This window comes from Panthera pardus, unplaced genomic scaffold (assembly GCF_024362965.1).
Source record: "Panthera pardus isolate Hobbes unplaced genomic scaffold, ASM2436296v1 HiC_scaffold_10, whole genome shotgun sequence".
Classification (NCBI taxonomy): domain Eukaryota; kingdom Metazoa; phylum Chordata; class Mammalia; order Carnivora; family Felidae; genus Panthera; species Panthera pardus.
The window spans coordinates 86,082,278-86,099,748 of record NW_026526655.1 but is presented as its reverse complement, the minus strand read 5'-3'; the positions used below and the strand labels follow the sequence as shown (position 1 = coordinate 86,099,748).

At 37.1% G+C, this 17,471-nt stretch overlaps 1 protein-coding gene across 16 annotated transcripts in view; it reads right to left on the bottom strand.

Annotated features, from left to right (window-relative positions):
* The window catches only part of GTDC1 (glycosyltransferase like domain containing 1), a 396,458-nt gene that overhangs the window by 283,861 nt on the left and 95,126 nt on the right, over nt 1–17,471 (bottom strand). For 4 of the 16 annotated variants that reach the window (XM_053909086.1, XM_053909096.1, XM_053909099.1 and 1 more), the window contains one exon: nt 12,591–12,649. The exons of the other annotated variants lie outside the window; for them this stretch is intronic. The gene's annotated coding sequence lies outside the window, so the exon portion shown is untranslated. The remainder of the gene's footprint in view (nt 1–12,590; nt 12,650–17,471) is intronic. 16 annotated transcript variants of the gene reach the window in all.

Here is a 17,471-nt window from a genome sequence, read left to right as displayed (position 1 = left end):
TGAAACATATTTCAAATAATAAGAAAGTATTATTCCTGGAATTGTTTTCCAGTGCAACAATTTCATCATAGTTCATCTTTAAAACCATCTATCCTGAAAATTTTAGCTTAGAAATCTAGAAGGAAAAAGAAAAAAAAAACCTGCCATTAGAAGTATACAAATAATTAAGAATTAACCTCCACAAAACACAAAAGTACTAATAAAAATATGAAACTGCGAAAATGAGGGCCAAGCTTATCATTTTGTCTATTTTTAAAGGGACACTAAGAATATAGTGATCAACCTGTAACTTTCCATATTTTAAAATTAGCACCGACTTGATATGAAAAAGAAACCCTAATCTCAGGAAAGCACCATGTGGCATTTTTTAACTTTATGACCACTATGTTGACTCTCTGTCCCAGAGCAGATCACCTCCAGCATTAGTACTCTGACCTTACAGAAAAGTGACAGATAAAGTTTATGGTGAGAAAAAATGAGTTTTTATGGGTTTCCAAAAGGGAATTCTTATGACACTAAAAGCCATATAATAATATTGATTTGATAACCAACTTTTTTACAGCCAAATTACAGACTTAAGATTTCTGGAAAAATATCCAAGTGAATTTGCAGTAAAATACAATAAAATAGAGGCTTGGGCTCATGACTGGCAGTCTAGGATCTCTTTCCAAACTTTAAATATACATATAAAATAATTTTTTAAACCAAATCTTTAAAGTTTTCAGTGTCTCAAGATTTACCTTTTATGTTGGAACTGACTGACCCCTCCTCCTGACATTGATCAGGAAGCTGTAAGCGCTCAACTTTCTGGGAAAATAATTTCCATGCCTGTTTCTAGGTTTTTTCTGTCTTAAAGGCAAATGTACAATGTACAGAAACTAGGATTATTTTCTTGTAAAATCACCCTCAAAAATCAATTAGAATATTCAAAATATTCCATTCTCACAAATGAAAATAAGTTGCTTGCTGAAATGACAGTCTTCCATTTCACTGCCTTAAAAATTAAGCTGGCATGGATAATAAAAGTGTTTTCTGACTGGATATGCTTGGCATTCAAATATTTTTAAAACAAAAACTAATCCATAATTAGATTTCACAGGCGCAATCTATAGAAAACAGAATTTGTTTTTGTTTTCTGAGAGCAATACTAATGATTTGATATTATAAAAGTTATAACAACAATACCATTGCTTGCATGAAGCTGTAAACAAACTGGCACACTTGTGTTTATTATCCTTTTCAGTCTGATCTTTACCATTCATTCATTCCTTTAGCAAATATTTATTGTGCCCACTATGCGCCCAGCATTGTTCCAGGTGTTGTGGGTAAATTAGGTGACAAAACAAATGTTCCTGTTATCACAGGAAATTGCTTTCTAATTGGAGTAAAAAGACAATCATCAAGTAAATGTAGCTCAGAGGGTACAGGTGCTATTGAAAAAAAAAAAAAAAAAAGCACAAGGTAATGAAGGATCCGGTTGCCGAGGCCTGGGGCTGGGAAAGGGTGGTATTTTATATTGGGTTGTCAGAGGACACCTCCCCGATGAAATGGCATCTAAACAGAAACCATAAGAGTGGGGGTTGCTAAAAAGATCTGGATCTAAAGCCTTCCGGGCAGCAGGCACAGCAAGATCCTGAGATGGAACATGCTTGGCATGTACGGAGAGTAAGAAGGTCTGTGTGACTGGAAAGCATAAACAAATGTGCTTTATTCAGCATTCACTGAATGACTGCATTCTAAAAGTTATGCTAGGGGCGCCTGGGTGGCGCAGCCGGTTAAGCGTCCGACTTCAGCCAGGTCACGATCTCGCGGTCCGTGAGTTCGAGCCCCGCGTCAGGCTCTGGGCTGATGGCTCGGAGCCTGGAGCCTGTTTCTGATTCTGTGTCTCCCTCTCTCTCTGCCCCTCCCCCGTTCATGCTCTGTCTCTCTCTGTCCCAAAAATAAATAAAAAACGTTGAAAAAAAAATTAAAAAAAAAAAATAAAAAAAATTAAAAAAAATAAAAGTTATGCTAAGTGTTTTTGATATCAAGATGACCCAAATATCGTTTCTGGCCTCAGACCTGGATATAATTACAATACAGAGTGATAAATGTTATAAAACATTTCAGCTGGGTCTCAAAGAGAGACCAAAATCAAGTTCTACTTCAAGACGATGAACCAAGAGCCCAGAAAGAAAGTACTAAGGGCCAAGACCCCCACTCTAAAGAGGAGTTGAAGAAATGTGCAGATAATTCTTGGCTCCCTTAACAACCATTCAACCCTTTTTTTCCTCCTTTTACTTTCTTCTCAAATTCAGGCTGAAATACTTGATCTCCCAGGTGTGAGGACAGGTGGCATGTTCTAGAGTATTCCAAAATGATGTAGGTGGAAAGGAGGCTCAAAACTGAAAATGCCCTCTATTGGGAGCCAGGATACTGCTGTACAACTCGACAAATCAACAACCCACAGTGCTTTTGGCTGACTCACCCCAGACCCCTGATATCAGGTCTTTCTTCCAAGCCCTTGAGCCGCCAGCCTCCCTCATCTTCTTCAACCTCAAGTAGGCATCAGCTTCTGACTGTCCTCCCTCCCTGCCGCTACATTTAATGTTTCCATTTTTCTGAAACTTAATGTCAGCCCTCCACTCAAACACCTCTGATTTTTTCTACAGAAGAAAGAGAAAATAATCCTTAGCAAGACATAAGACCCTTGACAATTTGGTGCCAAGCTCCCTTTCAGCTTCGATTCCTGTCACTCTCACAGACACACCATTACCTGAACACAATTTTTAGAACATTCCATACACATTTCCACCTCCAAGCACTGTTAGTGCGTTCTTCCTAGAACCCATTCACTTTTACCACCTGTCAAATTCCTACACATAGTTCAAGACTCCATTCAAATTACATCTCATCTGCAAAAGCTTAAGTCAATTGCTCACCTATATTCAGCCAGTCAGAAGCAATTACTCCTTCCTCTGTGGTACCACCAAACTTGGCTTATACCCCAATTAGAGCAGTTACCACAATCCCACCTGGACAACAGTTACACCGTATATATGTGTCTGGTCAACCAGATTTCAATTCCTTGGCAGCAAAGTCTATGCACAACTTATGTTTATATCTATTCATTATCCAGCAAAGTGCCTTACACACAATAGGCACTCAACTAACATACTCTTGAATTCTCCTCCATAGGCTACAATAAGTTCTCACTTTATGAGAAAGGGAAAAAAGAGATTTCTAGATAAAAATTAGAGCAGCATCATAAACTGAATTGTCCAGGCATTACCACTGTATTTAACTATTCAAGTAAGTTATGAACCATAGCAGATATTATTGAATAAGAAGATAAAGACAACACAAAATTAACTATGGGTGCTCATCAGGCAGAAAAATAAAGAGGAATGGGGAAATGTAAAGCCTAAAGGTACCTGTATTAGGAAGCATTACCAAGGGATACTAAAACAATTCATTTAACAAAGTTTTAGGTCCTGTTAAGTGCCAGATACTATAGTGATCACTGAGAATATAAAGGTGAAAAAGGGCTGAACACGCTTTTTTAAGCGCAAAGCATTGGCCCCAAAAGTAGGACCAAAAGAGCAGCTTAAAGGCCAAAACAGACAATCAGTACCCAATTCTGAGTCCAAATCTAGGAAACTATCTTGCCTAAATTGTGATTATGTAGGAACTCTCTCCAGAACTGCTTCTGAATGTTAAAAGGGCTTCCTTTATTTTCAGTGACTATAAACTGCTCAGATAGAAAATTTAAGTTCCAGATACTTGAATACATTCCCTGCTTTGAGATAAGTTCTATCCATGCACAGGTTGTTTTAGTAATTAAGGTACCAGCAACCCTGCCATGATGAATGAAAAGGGAGGAATTTATTAAAATGGTGCTATATAGGGAATGTTGCATGGGAGACAGTGGATAGTTGATTTCTTTGTCCTCTGAGGCCAAAATAACAGAAACAGAACGGAAATACAACAAAAGGAATTTCAGTTAGACATTGGACAAGTTGTGAGGCACTGATTCACCCTATCAAGTTACACTCAGCCATTTCTTCTGCAGATTTTGAACGAAGAGGTAGCCTGCTTTCCTCTAAGACAGATTAAGCAAAGCAAGCAGATGTAAAGATGACTTCTTAGTGTTTCTTTTAGACATATTCTTCAATTGTACATTACTATTTGTATGTGGATTAAAAAAATATGAAGCTGTCACTCTAAGAATTAAAACCATTAATTAAAATGCCACCTAGGATAAGATGTGACACAGTAGGCTCTTTGCCATGAGGCTACCAAGGCTGTAACAACTCCTTCCTGTAAATCAACATCAATAATGTAAGTTATCAAATTTCCTACCATATTGATAAGTTCAAATCGCTTACTTCTTCAAAAACTGAGATCTTAATATATGACAAATGCAAGATATCCTTGTTTAAACAATAGTCTATGCAAAGGGTTAAAAGGAAATTATATTTTTATTTACTCATGGAATAATGTACTCCAGCAAAAGCACTGGTACTAAGTCATTTTGAGGATTCTCCTATAACCTTTGTAACTAAGCACCTTCCACTCAAAACAACTTTGCAACTTTGATTTTCCCTTAGCAGTAACAGACAAATCAATAAAATGTAGTCCACAACCCCTCACAAATTAAAACTATCACTATATCCCTTATAGGCATAAATGATTTACACCAATAATATTACAAATATAATATGTTTCCTAATACTCATCCATCCATTCATTCAACAAGTGTTGAGTGAAGACCCACATCTAGGCACTGTGGTGAGTGTAAAGACACCAAGGTGACCCAGTTACAGTTCCTGTTGTCAGACACAGAAATAACATTACAAAACCAAAACATATGTACTTATATCAAAAGGGAACCAACAAGTTACTATATACACCAAGTACCCAGAAAGTTCAAAGGTCCAAGCAACTCATCATACAAAAGAATTGAGAATTATGGCAGAGAACTCGGAGAGCTCACTCAACCTTCATTCCCATTCTCCTTTTCCCTGTCTTCCTCCAAAATAGAAACAAGATGGCTAAAAACTTTTTATCTCATTCTAGAAGTACTTATGTGACAGACTTTTGGCCAAGGAGATGTCCCCCATGAGCAGACATCCCTTTCTTTCTTTCTTTTTTCTTAGACATCCCTTTCTTAAAAAAAAAAAAAAAAAAGAGGCGGCTCCCCATGAGGAAAGCGCTTCTGAGAATCCTTCACTTTTCTTCCTGCTTGAAGGTAAGCACAATTTCTGGAGGAACAAAAGTCATTTGTGTAATAAAAGGCAAGTTACATGCTAAGGATGTGGGAAAACGAGATGCTACCTGGGTCCCTGATGGCATCAGCTATCTGTGAATTAACTGCCTCCAGACTTCTTATGAGACAAATAAAACCCTTCCTCATTTCAGTCAGAGTCAGTAAGATTTTCTACTCTCTGGAGCCAGAGGCATTTTTACCATTAAAAAGGAAGCTGCAGCAAAGAGGAAGGATTTGAGTTAAACTATCTATGGCTCCCCCTTCCTCAGCTTATGCTATGATCTAGTTCTTCCCAGCTAGAAGAAATAAAAACAATTTTGAATTTACATTTCTACAATTGTCCTACAATTTTCAGTAATGTGGATTATGTAAATAAGCATGTTCTAATTCTTCCACAGAAATCTATTTGTTGCATAGTCATTACAAGATTTTTATTTCCCTTCTTAACTGATCCTCAAATCTATAAAGTAATATTTTTTATGGTGTGGTATATATATCATTCACAAATGCAATATACACATAGAATCAAATAGCCAAAGATTAGGAACGGAGTAAGGAAGGAAAATGAAAAGAGAGAAGGAACAAGGAACCTAGTTTATTTCACAGTGTAAACTATGCTTTCAATTGTGCGAGCACTTTAGAAAGCAGCTTCTGAATAAATGAAAGACCACAAGATAACAGTATTTTTTTTAATAGGAAAGACTTCCTCTGCAAACCGAAATCAGTTTCTCCGTTTTTAAAAATTTTTCAAACTTAAAAAAATATATATCCCAAATATATTTGGGGTCCAATTTACCACTACCATTATTAAATTATTATGCTATTCCACTTCTCTCTAGTAAGCTCCTTAAGGTAATAGTCTGTATAAGTTTCTGTTGGACACATTTTGAATGTGTACCATTCTTGGAATAGTTTCTATCTTAGAGTGCTGGAAAGATTCATTCATTTCAATCACCATCACTCCATAAGCCACATATACTTTTTCTGCCTTTTTTGTTCAAATATATTTCACTGTGGCCATTCAAAGGAAAATTACACATTCCAATAACATTTGAGTTCCTCTCAGTTACCCTTTCAGTGGTTCAGGGTAATGATAGAGTAAAGAATCGTGCTCTTCACAGGCTCTCCTTTTTTTTTCCCCTCATTTGGTAGAATTTCAGCTTCAAATCTCTTGTGCCAAAAAGCAATGGATAATGTCTAATGCTCCTCTCTAACAGTAGCTTACTTTAGAGGGAAGGGGAGTGAGAGTCAGGAGAAATCATCTCATTCCCAGCTTTTAAAGAGTCTTAGCATATGGGATAAGCAATCTCTTATCCCATTTTCCTAAAATAGAATTATGGAACCATAATAGGTCAAGTTGGGGGTGGGGGAAAGGAATTAGAAAGTTTTCAATAATCTGAGTAGAGGTAACAGTTAAAGGGTGAAATAATTGAAAGTTTTAGCCCTAAATTCTCACCGAAATCAATTTAAAAAAAAAAAAAAACCCTATATATTCATAAAACCTGGGGCTTATATATATTTTTGGCACTGTTCCTAGGTAGAAGCTTCCTCTGTAAAACAGATAAAAGCTATATTCTCTTCTTCATGAGACTGCAAGAATAAAATAAATAAGGATAATAAGTATAGTCAGAGAACATAAATTCCTTCATTTTAAAACCAGCATTCAAAGGCAATCCTGGTCAATCCATATGAACTCAAAAGCATATTCAGAGAATGACAAGTCTCCTTTGTTTATATCATCTCAACTTCAATTTCATCTGCAGTTATCTCCTTTAAAACAAGTATTTCTAGACCCTTACATGATATCAAGTCCTTTTTCTGAGGCCCATTTTTATTTGGTTATCTTTTTAGGTGCACTAAAGATTGAGTTTACAATAAACTGAACAGACAGCGTACAAAAGGCTTTTAGAACTATACCATATGGTCCAGGGAAGGGAACAATCTGGACGATCCCCATTTCAATCTGCAAGCTTGTCCACCTCTATAACACATTATACCACTGTAATAAAATATTAAGATGGAAACGTAAAAGCGAAAATAGTCTATCTTTAGCATTACCAGGCAACCACACTTCTGAGCATTTACTGATAAACTTAATAAACATTTACTTTAATTTATATTCTGGAATTTTGGTATGCAACACCAGGCATAGAAACCTAGGCCACTATTCACTAGAAACAATATTTCGGCAGGGATATGTGTGGGTATTCAACTTATGCTTCAGAAATTTGGAAGGAAAAAGAAAACAAAACACTTTTACAGGGGGCATATTGGCAGGGGCTGATGTAACAGATGACACATTCTTGGAAATCAAATAAAAGCAATAGGGAAATACCCATGGCTGCCTGGTGAAGGCCTAATCACATGGACACAGCTGGAACCAATGTAGATCATTCATTAATAAAACTGTATTGTAGTAGCCACTTTTTGATGCATTTCAATTGCTGCTGTAGCCAAATCTCTGAATTTCTTTGTTTGCTTTTTTGTTGAATTTCTTTGTTTTAATGGGAAATACGAGAAGATGGGGGGCGGGGGGAACCACCCTGCTTTCATGCTAAAAATGAGACTAGCTCAAAAAGCTAAATGTCACTTTACCTTGCAATGTACTTACACTATCAGCAGCTTAAAATATGCAGCGCAAACCTGAAAGGGGGAACTCATATGGTACTATGGATAAAAAGTGAGCAGTGTGAGATGCCACAGAAAACATATGAAATACTTGTGACAGTATTCTACAGAATGATAATATGTCAGGCAGGGGGAATTAAAATGTATCAAAAATTAGAGGAAGAACCAAACGACCGAATTAACACACACGCGTTCTTGTAATACTCTCTAACAAAATTTAACACTGAAGTCTGTACCACACGTGTAAGGGAAGATTACTAATATCTTTGACCACATAAATTCAGAAATCCACATCTGTTATTATAGGTTACCAATATTTGACATCAAACAAAATATTCAAGCCACCTACCCTGGAGTAACATTTAAAACCTGAAGTGATACTCCAATGAAACAAAACACTACTCATAATTATAAACATGGTATCTAATACAATAACATAAAATCCTGGTTAAAATAATGAATTTAGTATTTATCCAACTTTGCTGACATCCCTCAATAAAGCTCTTTTTCCAGGTTGCTACAAATATGATTAAGTTACTAAACAGTAATTCTTGCAAACCATATAATGTCAAACCATAAAGATACAGCTTTGATATATGTTCTGCATTAAACAAAACTGTAGAATTTATTACCTACAAAAAGGAAAAGCTCAATAGTATTTACAAAAAAAAAAAAAAAAAAAAAAAAAAAAACCCTGCTCAAACACTCAAACATTACAGGTCTTAAATATATTGTACTATGCCCCTGTGTATAGTTAGAATAAACAAATAAATACAACAATTCATGTTGCAATTCCTAAGTCACTGAAAGATATGCTCCTACCACAGAAAAGACAAAGGGCTTAATTGCAAATCAAAATTATAGCACTGGAGAAAATGTATTTAAAGTGAATGCATAGTATTTAATATGCAATAAACATACAGGTGAACATAGAGAATAAGCTTTTGGTCTATACCATCACACCTGGGCACAGAGGACTCCAGACAGTCACGCACTTAAGAGGACCAAGAAAAAAAAAGTTTCACTGGCTTTCCTTCTAAAAAATGTCACACGTCTAAAATGTAAAATGTTGACCTAAAGATTTAATTGATATAACTTAACAGGCATCTCACCCAGATTGATTTTAGCTACTCTACAGAAAAGGGCACTTAAATACAAGTCAAAAAAACAGCATTGGGGGGAATGGAGAATTGTTAGCATTTATTAACATGTGCATTATACATATAAAGCAATGTGGGTACTTGTTTGTTTTGTGAAATTAATGAGCCAATATGTTGCTGAACCTGTCTTGAGATTGAGAGAAAATAACAGGTGAGTTTATTTAATGCATACTTCTCATATACCTGTTTTACAAATCCTTTCAATGATTTTAAAGCATTTTCTAAATTAAAAATAAATCTCTAGGGAAAAAAAAAAACAACACTTAGATTGTACAAGTTTATCTTAATGTATGCATAATAGGTCTATTTCCCAGTATATGTGGTATATAAAAATGTTTCACATTAATAATTCTAACAGGAACCATATTTACTTTCTTTTCGGTCACATTTGTTATACCATTAACAAAAATTCATGAATTTTTCCTCCCAAAGTCATTTTCTTATTGCCAAAAATCATTGACAAGTTTTTAAAATAAAAATCAGTCACAATAATATCAATCTCCTCTTTAGAAAACATATTCTGCCTATTTAACTATTCTTATCTTGATTGCAAAACACTAATTTTTAAAATAGAGCACTTGAAAGTCAGTCATTTGTTTTTGCTTAATACAACAGAAAACACATTTGCATTTTGAGGAACATTCTACGAAATTTCATAGAATGCTTGCTCATAGTGAAAACCTAGTCTCCTGCTCAAATCATCACTTAAAAATCATAATGCTACCTGTTCACACTCCTTGTAATAATAGGTCCCTAGCTATAATTTAGAAAGAACTGGGAAACCTAAAAGCACTCTGCTTAACCTTGCATTTTCATTTCAAAGGAAAAAATGTTTAATGCACATCTTTATATTTAATGGAAGTTAACTTGCTTACCTAAACTTATCAGACATTCTAAAAATGAGTATTCAATTCACAAATGCTAAAAGCTGACCCTGAGTTTTAGACAAAAATAGAAAACAATGGCAGACTTTTGGGTTTCAACAAGAGCTATCTTGGCATAAAAATCCATTTAAAACCACCAAGTTATCTTCAAGAGTTTCCATTCAAATAAGAAGCTGCGAAGGAAGACAGGATTCCAATCAATCAAAAATACCATGTCAACAGGACCAAAGTTAGCAATATTCAGAAGGGGTTTCTGAAAAGCGTGGCAAAAATGCCAACTGTGAAGGAAATCTCTAAGAGCTGGAAAAGGGAGATTTAACACAAGCTTCCCTAAGGAACAATGCCATTTAGTAAACAGGGAAGTTGTGAGGAGAACGGTGTTTCTATTTAAGAAAAAGTTGCTTTGTTGTTCTCCTATGGTGCTCTACATGAAGGAAGAGGAAAAGGAAGGAAAAGAAATGGGAGAAGCAGGAGAGACTAAGCCTGCTTGCCTTCCTTCAGTGGTGCTGGGAGGGTAGACCCTCTGCCTTATGAAAACCACTGCCAGAACCAAGCTACACAAAACATTTTGGCTGCCAGCCTAGAACAGTGCCAGGCTGTTTTTTATTTTGTGCTAGACTCCCTCAATTGAGACAGTGTGGGATTGTCACTTTGATGCACATAGAGAACAAAGAATAATATAGTACGGGGCCGGGAGGGGGGAGGATTTTTTTTGCCCCTTAAAGTCAGGTTAGCATTTTGTTTTCTTTGACAGGTCTTGAAAAGACTCAAGAAACAAAAGTTATGCTGAAGAATCTACCAATTGCGTAAAGAAATTAACTTGGGTACAACGCTGTCGGCAGTTTAAAGGCACATGAGAGATTAACATTTTTTAAAGAATCAGACCTAAAGGGGTCCAGGTTGCATGCTTACCTATTCAAGAAGCCAGAGATCAAGAAATATGTGACTCACAATCACATGATCTTATCTAAAATCTGATAGATGAACGAAGGCCATAAAGTCAGACAGAAAACTAACAGAAGTGTCGTAATTTTTAGGTCACTATTCAGAGGCAACTGTGTCAGCTGTTATTCTGACCTTGATTTCCTCAAAATAAAATAACCTGATTAAAAGATTGTAACAGTAGTATCTGAATATTTTATGCCTTTACAAGAAAAGAGGTGATAAATGATCAAAAATGTTTAAAGGATTAAACCACAAATCATCTAGAAAGTTGCCACAGAGACAAACAGGAAAACCGTCTCTTCTATCCTATTCAATTCTGTACTAGGAGCAAAGCTAACACAAACGAGAAAGCCGAGCGTGTGCTGTTGCAAGCTTCAACTAAATACACTACCTGAATCTGGTGAGTAAAAACACCAATAAGCCATCAGCTAGAGGTATGACCCTTTTCTCTCTAATGTACAAGATAAGTAGAGGTAGAAGTCCATTTTCTACAAACCAAATGAAAAGAAAAAATGAACTGTGACAAGCCCAGATCCCATGCTGGCATATTTTACACTAAGCTCAGCATCATCTAGAAGCAGTATGCTTCTCCCTGCCAATCAGGACAGGAACAAAGTTGTGAAACTAATACAGCATTGATGAACAGCACCAAAGGTGCACTTGTCCCTTCCTCCTGTACATCTCCACTGAACCAGGTGTTACAAGAAGACCAACGACTGTTACAGAAACAGCGAGAACTAAAGCACTTGCCTCAGATGTGACACACAGAAGCATGAGGCATTACCACCTGAACCTATCTAATTTCCCACAAAATGATCCCCCGCCCAGTTTTGCTCATGGCCACAGATTCTGACAGCAAGTCACGATCGGTGTTGGGAAAAGGGGTGGGAGTGGGAGAGTGTGGAAAAGAAACCGAGTGAGAACAGTGGCCAAACTTCACAAACAATACACAGCCCAGGCTTCTCTTATTATTCAAATTGGTGCTGTGCACCACACTTTGGGAGGACAAACCCTGTGGGGAAGGTTTCAGGTACCAAGATTTACCCTGGGTGGCATGGGCTGGTCTGCCACAGAATCGAAAAATGTATCATTTCGCTCTTCAGTGTTCTCCTGACGTTCCCTTTCTCTCCTCTTGTGTATACCGGTGATGCTGTTACTGCCTGGGACACTGATAGTTGTAGGCAAGGCATTCATGTTTTGCCAAAGTGGCCCAGAGAAATGATGTCTGGCTGGCTTTAGTTCAATGAGGAATCTGACGCAAAACCAGGAAGGAAAAAGAATGAAAGTATGTAGAAGAAGCCAGGCGATAACATGTTTTTTCTGTTTATTAATGATGCAGATGAAATGGGGGAAAATCTAGAAAAAGCAGCCAAGCCGACTGAATTACAAAGAAAGATTAAAGGAGTTAAATGTGTATAACTTGGCTGACAACCAAGGAACAATATGAGAGCTGTCCACAACTCTCCAAAGTATATACATAAAAAGAAGAGCAGAGAATTTTTATCTGCTACAGAAGTGTGAGTATATGCAATAATAATGAGATAAAATTAAAATAAAGAAATCTGACTTCAAGCAGCAGAGGAAGTAATCTGGTAAAACTTAAGAAATATTTATCATCTCACTGACCCACACTGCAATAAAGAAAGAACAGATGATAGGAAATACCCACATACTGACAGAGGACTGACTCAGTGGACAAATTAAAATGAAGTCCCATGTGCTCACCTGATGATCCAGAAACAGTGATTTCCCTCTTTACATATATCCAATCTAATCAGAGGTACCTGTGAGATCAAAGGACGTAATTAAGATATTATCTTCAAAATAAGCCCAGCCTAAATTCTGAATCCTTATCTGGACAAGAGTTTGCTTGGATGATCCAGTATTCTGATTCTTGAATATTCCAGGATGGAAGAAGAGTCTCCAAGGACAGAAATGTTTTGAGTCTTAACTAATAAGATTTTTTCTTTTCAATCATTCCAAATTTTCCCAAATCAGTTATAACTCAAAACTAAGAAGAAGAATTCAGATTAGAGGTCCTTAACCTTGGTACATGGATGAACTTTAGGAGTCTATACACTTCTAAATGATATATGTAAAATGTGTGGGTTTATGTAAATGGATACCTCTCTGGAGAGAAGGTCAATAGTTTGTCAGATTTGTAAAAAGCTCCATAATCCAAAAAGCTGTCAAGAACCTCTGCTGAGGATAGTCTAAGATCTCAGAGACAGGTTGGAATGCATATGGATAATCAGTCCAGGTCTGGGGTTTTCACTCCAGGGAAACAATGGAGGTACACAGACACTTCTGTATCTGGGTAAATACCGTAAGTACACTACTTTCTGGGAGAGCTTTGTATCAGGTGTGAGCTGTTACTTAACTTACACAGCTCTGTATTCTCTGCAAGCCATGCACAGTGAAGACAGTAAGATCTTACAATACACCCAAGGGTGGATATTGTGACTTTCCTATGCTGTATACATTAAAGTCAGAATCCTTAGGTCCATCAATACTGACAGGGTCAAAACTAACATAGTAACTCATCCAAAAAGGATCTGTATGGCAAATAAAAGGGAAGAGCTAGCAAAGCAATGAGAAATATGTCTCCCAAACCGTATACATAGCATAAAGTCACAGGATCACCAAAGCATCTCTAAAAAGAATTATCTTAATTAAACAGTACTCAGGAAGTCCAAATAACCTATTTCAGAAAGAAATCAGTATGGAGACCCTTCCAGCCACTAACTCTGAACAAGACAAAAACATTCACAGCCACAGAAAGAATCCTGAGCTGGAGTCACCAAAAAAGGAAAAAAAAAAAAAAGGACAAAAAAGATAAGAGAAAGGCTCAGAAGACGTAAATCAAGTAGAAGGAGAACACAAAACAAAACTTTTGAGGTGGGCTATTACAAATAATGATCTTGTAATACATTTCCTCGAAAAATCATTTTCTTATTTAGACATCCACCCCTTGAGCATCTACTAGGCACTGCACTGGTTGCTGGGAATTCAGCAGTGAACAAGACAAAACTTGCCCTGCTAGAGCTTGATTTTGGGAAGAGAAGGAAGGATGCAAGGAGACATACACATCAGCAGTATCATTTCAGTTTGTGACACATGATATGAAAGAAATAAGATGATGTGACCAAGGCATTGGAGAATGGCCTACATCTATCCAGTATGTCACAGATGTTCACTCCAGTTCTCAAAGCTAGTCAGGGTCTTAGGAAATGGAGGCTGAGAAAGGACCACAGGGACAGCGAGTCAAACCTCTTCATTTCAGAGAGGAGGACAGGAGAGGGAGAGCTATTCTGGAAGACAGTATATCACAACCTCATTATCTCCAAACATCAAAATACACACACCTAGACTGAGTTATAATTTTATGATACACTGTCTGCCTTTAGAGGAGAAGCCTGAGAATAAGAAACTGAACAGCATTTCTGAATCTTTTAAAAAATTGGCAGCTACTGTGCACTTGGTACCCTTAAGATCCAACACAAAACCACATTCTATCCAAATTCTTGGCAAGTTCCCTTCTATTTTTTTTCAATTGTTTTTCTCTTCTACAGATAAATTTGATCAATTTCTACTGTTAAAGGAAGATGGGCAATGGGGAATGTGGGGAGGCATGGTAGCCAACCTCCAAGAGAGCCCCAAATCCTCACCTCATGAAATTCATGCCTTCATGTAGTTCCTTCTCATTGCACGAGGGTTGGTTTGAATGCAAAACAGAATGCCCTGGAAATGATGTTATCTGACTTCTGAGGCTAGGTCCTAAAAGATACTACAGCTAGCTCCTTGCTCTCTTGGATCACTCACTCTGGGTGAGGCAAGTTGCCACATCATGAGGACATGAGGACAAACAGCTCTATGGAACAGTCTACATGGCCTCTTGCCAAAGAGCCAGAATCAACCAACAAAGGCTTACATGTGAACCATCTTGTAGGTGGACCATCCACGATGCTCAAACCTTCAGATGACTGGTGCCCTGAGTGAATCTTGACTCTAATTCATGACAGATCAGAGCCAGAAGCACCCAGGGTGCACTCCATCTCTAGCTTGCTCTCTAGATTCCTCTACTATAGGACGTCCAAAGCTAAAAACTCCATTTCCCAGATTCATTTGCATCATGCCTTCTATGGGGACCCAGATCCAAACAATCAGAAAAATCCATGCAAGACTTAGAAAACAGAAGTGAGCAAGTCAAGGTGGTGACCACCTCCAAAGAGATCAAATCTTGTAGTGAAGGCATGTTGTTCTTCTGAGAAAATCGGCCAGATACTCTATTAAACGACCCCTAATATCACAGGTTCCTAGTAGCAAGTGACGGTGGATCTTCTACTAAAATACTGTAACTGGATGCTTCCCTTGGCTTGTGCTGTTCCTAGCTTATTAACAGTCAAGGTTAGTTCCTTGGCACTTTGGGGAATTAAGCAGTGTGTAACATATCCCTTTTTGCTTAAACTAGCTGGCTGGCTGCAACTTAAACGAGCTATTGCCTACAACTAGGAATCCACTCTATCATATACAAATTCATACAAATTCCCATCTCAGAATGCTTTCTCTCCTATTTTGTAATTCACCTTCTTCTGTGCCATTACTAACCCCTCTGCCTATGCCCTGAACCCTATTCATTCGCACCTTTTCTAAAAACTGTGCTCCACCATTCTTCTCCTTTTCCTCCACTTCCAATCTTTTTTTCTCCACTGGCTCCTTCTCATTCATAAATAGCACACTTCTTTCAACACTACCAACTAGCCTGACAAGCTCCATAAAAAAGAATATAGACTCATTGCCTTCACCGGAACTTCCATCAATGCTCAAACTACCACATAGCTTCCTGAGCTATCACTCTACTGAAACAGCCATTGCCAAGGTATGCTAATAATTGCCTACTTTCATTCCTCATTCTGCTAGACTTTGGCACTTGTCAGGCCTACCCACCATGCCTCCTTGAAATTCCCTTCCACTGGTTTCCAGGGTGCGACCACCTAGCAGCTCTTCTCTAGTCTATGAGTGTTCCCTATTTTAACTTGGCTCTTTTTCTAGGAAGCCCCTGGGGCTTTATCCTCAGGGATATTATGGTTTCATTCCGTCCTTGACTTTGAGATTTCAATTACCATCTATATATTCATTGATCCCTCCCAAATCCAACCCCTCCCATAGCTTTCTTCACACCGCAAACCTATCATTTCTATCTGCCTATTAGATGCATCTAGCTTTATCAATTGTTGCAAAATATCATAAAACCCTCCCTAAACTAAAAGGACAAATTTGAAAGTAGTTTATACACTACAACTGTCCTAATACTGTAACCACTAGCCACATGTGCCTATTAGACACTTGAAATGTGGCTAGTCTGAATTGAAATGTGCTGTAAGTGGAATATACACAGTAGATTTCAAAGACTTGGGGCAAAAATAAGAATGTAAAATATCTCAATAATTTTATATTACTTACATGTTGAAATGATAGTAACTTAGATATATAGGGTTAAATAAAATATATTAACAAAATTAATTAAACTTATTTTTTTTTAATTGTTTAATGTGGCCACTAGAAAATTTTAAATTATTGCATTGTAATTCTATTGACTGCTGCTCTACATACACAAAAAGAACACCATGAAAAAAAATATACACACTAGGCTCAACCAACAAGGGAAGGAAAGAGAATTGATATATATATATATATACATATATATATATATATATATATGTGTATATATATATATATATATATTCAAGTTACCCTCACATTCAGAACTTACTATTTTATCCAGATAGCTTATAGATTCATTTTAACAGTTTAGAAAAGAAGGTTAGGGGTACGTGGGAGGCTCAGTCAGTTCAGCATCCGACTCTTGGTTTCTGCTAGGGTCACGATCTCAGGGTCATGGGATTGAGCCCCATGTTGGTCTCTGCACTGAGGCTAGAGCCTGCATGAGACTCTCCCTCTCCCTCTCTCTCTCTCTCTCTCTCTCTCCCCCCCACCCCCTCTCCCTCTGTCTCCCTCCCCTGCTTACTCTCTCTTTCTCTCTCTCTCTAAAATAAAAAAAACAAAAACAGAAACATAAAGTAAATAAATAAGAAGGCTACATTCTGGAATGAAGATTTATATGGTTCCTTAAAATATATACAAATATATTCAAAATTATAAGCTTAAAAACGCTAAGTCACATCCTATAAAAACCAAATATAATCACAGCTATATCATAAAAATACAAATAGCTAATATTTGATATGCACTATGCAATTGTTATATAATTTAATCACTGCATCTCTAAAGTAGATAATATTGTTACACCCCACTGAACAGTGTAAGAAACATAAAGCAGAAAGAAGTTAAGTAACTTGCCCAAGGTCATGTTGTTAGGCCTCAAACCAGGCAATCTGGCTCCAGATCCCATGCTCTCAATCAGTACCCTTTACAGACTCAATAGAAGTAAAATTTAAGAACAAAACAGTCTCAGATGGTTCCCAGCACTCTTAAACTTACACACTCAACTAAGATCAGAAAAAAAGAAGTCAAATTAAATAAAACCAAATATGAGTACAAATATAAAAGCTCACAGAAAAATGGAAATTCAGAAGTAAAACGAGG